The 3,474-nt window shown below is 51.3% G+C and overlaps 1 pseudogene; it reads right to left on the bottom strand.

Annotated features, from left to right (window-relative positions):
- Positions 1-2,666: 2,666 nt before the first annotated feature.
- On the bottom strand, positions 2,667-2,775 carry LOC137368101 (U2 spliceosomal RNA; annotated as a pseudogene).
- Positions 2,776-3,474: the final 699 nt, after the last annotated feature.

Below are 3,474 nucleotides of genomic sequence, written 5' to 3'. Positions count from 1 at the left end.
AACGCGAGCACGTCTTATCCTGCTCGATGGAGCGGACTCTGGACCGGAAGATGATCTTGGAGGCCTCCTTGGCAAAGAGCGAGGCCTGCTGGCTCTTCATCTCTTGGAGGTCCTCCTTGACCTCGACCCCCATTGACTGCAACCGGAGCAGATTTTGCATACTTTTCTGGAGTCGGGACATTTCCCTCTGTCTCTCTCTCGCCCTCTGAACACCTTTGTGGATGAAGAACCTCTTGATGTTCTCCTTAATCGCTTCCCACCAGTGAACTGGAGACTCAAAGAGGGGTTTCATGGTCCTCCAACCTTTGTAATCCCTTTTGAGTTCCTCAACGTTCTCTGGGGTCAGCAGTGTAGCATTGAGCTTCCACGTCCCTCTGCCAACCTGCTGGTCATCCGGTAAGTGACAGTCGGCCAGTAAGAGGCAGTGGTCGGAGAAGAACACCGGCTTGACGTCGGTGGATCCGACCATGACACCACGGGACACAAACAGGAAGTCAATCCTGGAACAGGCAGACCCATCCCTTCTTGACCATGTGTATCTGCGCCGCGCTCCGTCTGCAGGTTTGCTGAAGACGTCGTGCAGTTTGGCATCTTTAACTGTTTCCATTAGAAATCTGGATGCAGCGTCCAGTTTGCTGTCGTCACCGCCGGATCGTCCAGCCGCATCGATGATCCAGTTGAAGTCACCGCCTAGGATGACCGGCCTAGATGTCGCCAGCAGCAGTGGGAGCTGTTAGAAGAAGGTCAGCCGCTTACTGCGTTGTACCGGGGCGTACACGTTGATCAACCGGAGCGGAGCGTTGTTGTACATCACGTCTGCTACGAGAAGGCGACCGCCCACCACCTCCTTAACTTTAGAGATGGTGAAGTTACCTCCCCGCAGCAGAATACCCAGGCCGGAGGAACGGGAATCATTACCCCCCGACCAGATCGATGGCCCGTGGGACCACCATCGCAACTACTGCCTGTAGGTGCTGAGGTGTGGTATTCCACACTCCTGCAGAAACAGTAGGTCGGCTTTGACCTTGGCAAGGTAATCCAAGGTTGAAACACCTTGCGTAGTGGATTTAATGCTACGCATATTAATGGAAGCAATCCTTACACCCATTTTTTTAAAGTTATTTGTTGCTTTCCATACCATTTGTCCTTGCTAGTCCCAGTCCTTCGGGATGTTCCTGCATACCCATCGTGTGCACAGGCTGTTTCACAATAGTTGGGCTCAGAAACCCCTCCTGGTTTTTCATGCAGGGTTTGTTCCGCTGGGGTGACATCGGGGGGGGTCTTGTAGGCAGCAAGGATTGGGTTTTCCTCTGCTGTTCCCCTCTGTTCCTCCTCGAAAACATCATTGCTCCCGGCTTCCCGGAGCTGAGGTGTGCCAGACGTGTCTTTGCTCTCGATGACCCGGAGCTGGGATGCGCTGGCCACGTCGTTACGTGTGACGCTTTGGGGATGGGGCATGCCGGGCCCATCACAGCTTCCCGTGCCCGGGGGCTGGGGGGCTTTATCTTCCATCTCCTTGGAGTTCTGCCACCTCTTTTGAAGGGGCTGTCGTTCCAGCATTTCCCCGTCCAGTGAAGAGGAGCTGTTGTCGTCTGTCTCAGAAGGTAGCCTCCTCTTGACACTGGTTTGGGTGGTGGCCTGTTCCGCTTTTGTATGTTTTTTCTTTGTGGTTATCCTTTGTACCACTTGCCACTGACCTGTTTGTCCATCTGCTGCCTCCTCCTCCATTGATTCTGTCTGTGGAGGAGGGGTTTTCGGGTGCAGGGTAGGTGCTGGGTCGCTGGTTTCAGCTGCCTCCCCTTTCTTCTCCTTCTCAGGTTGAAGTTCCTCACTACGGAGAAGGTTGCTTGTCTCCTTTCGAACACCGGACGCCTTCGTCGAACCTTCTCTCGGCCTTTCCTTGGACCTTGCCGCCTGAGCATAACTGAGGCAGCATTTGGGGCAGGTTTTGTAGAGATGGCCTGCTGCACCGCACAAGTTGCAACACTTAGTCTGCTTACATTCCTTGGTCTGATGGCCTTCCTCCTTGCAGTTCTTGTAGACGACCGTGCTGCAGTTGGCCGCCACGTCACCAGATTTGCCACAGGTGCGGCAAACTCTGGGCTGCCCAGCGTAGACCAAGAAGCCTCGACTTACCCCGATATCGAAGCTGGAGGGAGGGTGGATGATGGCTCCACTGGGATCGACCTTCAAGGTCACCTTGACCTGCCGCTTGCTGGTCCAAATCCCAAAGGGGTAATTGACATCAGTGCTGCTGCCGGCCACCTCGACGTACCTGGCGAGAAAGGTGAGTACATCCACCAGCGGAACATGGGGGTTGTAGAGGTGAATCGTCACCACCCAGTCCCGTTGTGACGGAAGCGTGAAGAGCAGCCCCACTGTGAGGATCGACAGTGGCGCCCGGTCCCCTTTCTCCTTGAACGCCTTCAGGAACTTGATGCATCCCGCCACGTTCCGGAACGTCACGTCGAAGTATCCACTGCTGGGGAAATCCTGCAGGCAGAAGACGTCCGACACTTGAAACCTGCAGCAATCGAAGAGGATCTTCTTGATGAAAGAAAGTACGATCGACCGGTGCATCTCCTTCCTTGTTCTTCACGACCACCCGAACGGTGTTGTGCACTCCCTGGCACGAAGCTCGAAGATTGTTTATAGCCATTTTACTCAAAGCTTCCCCAGGATCAAAAGGCAATGATCATGGTCTCTTCTCAATCAAATAAGCACTGATAAGAACAGATACTACACTTGATCTTAGCCAAAAGGCCGAGAAGCGATCATAGTTGATCCAGGAAAGCAGCTTCGCTAATAGATATACCCCTATATCTCTGGTATCACCCTTGTAAATTTTTTTGCACCTGCTCCAGTGTCTATCTTTTTTAGAATATGGTGACCAGAATTGTACACAGTACTCCATGTGTGGACTGACCAGACCTCAATACAAGCTTAGCATAACTTCACTTTTCAATTCTATCCCTCTAGAAATAAACCCGTGCTTGTTTTTTCCTAATGGCCTTGTTAAGTTGTGTCACTACTTTTGGTGATTTGTGTATTTATATTCCCAGATCCCTTTGCTCCTCTCCCCCATTTAGATTATTTTCTAATTAATATGCAATCTCCTTAATTTTCTTTCCAAAATTTAATACCTCACATTTACCTCTGATGAAATTCATTTCTCAATTCAATGCCCATTCTGTGAGTTTGTTTATATCTTCTAATTTGTTCCTCAGTATTGATTGTACCCCTCCCCCATGGGACACCCAGACTCTCACCCTTTAAAACATGGCGATCAGCGGACATCGCGCCGGAAGTTGTTGGCAGTGGATCCCCCACCCCCTGCCATGATTTTCCTTACCTGATTCCCATAGCGCTAAAACCAATGGCACTCGAGTCGAATTTTGCAGCATTCATGTTATAGTCCCATATCCCTTAGTATAGTCCTGACAATGAAAAGCTAAGCTGCCATGCGGTAATTTT

Source organism: Heterodontus francisci, chromosome 3 (genome assembly GCF_036365525.1).
Source record: "Heterodontus francisci isolate sHetFra1 chromosome 3, sHetFra1.hap1, whole genome shotgun sequence".
Taxonomy (NCBI): domain Eukaryota; kingdom Metazoa; phylum Chordata; class Chondrichthyes; order Heterodontiformes; family Heterodontidae; genus Heterodontus; species Heterodontus francisci.
This window is presented reverse-complemented; position numbering and strand designations above follow the sequence as displayed.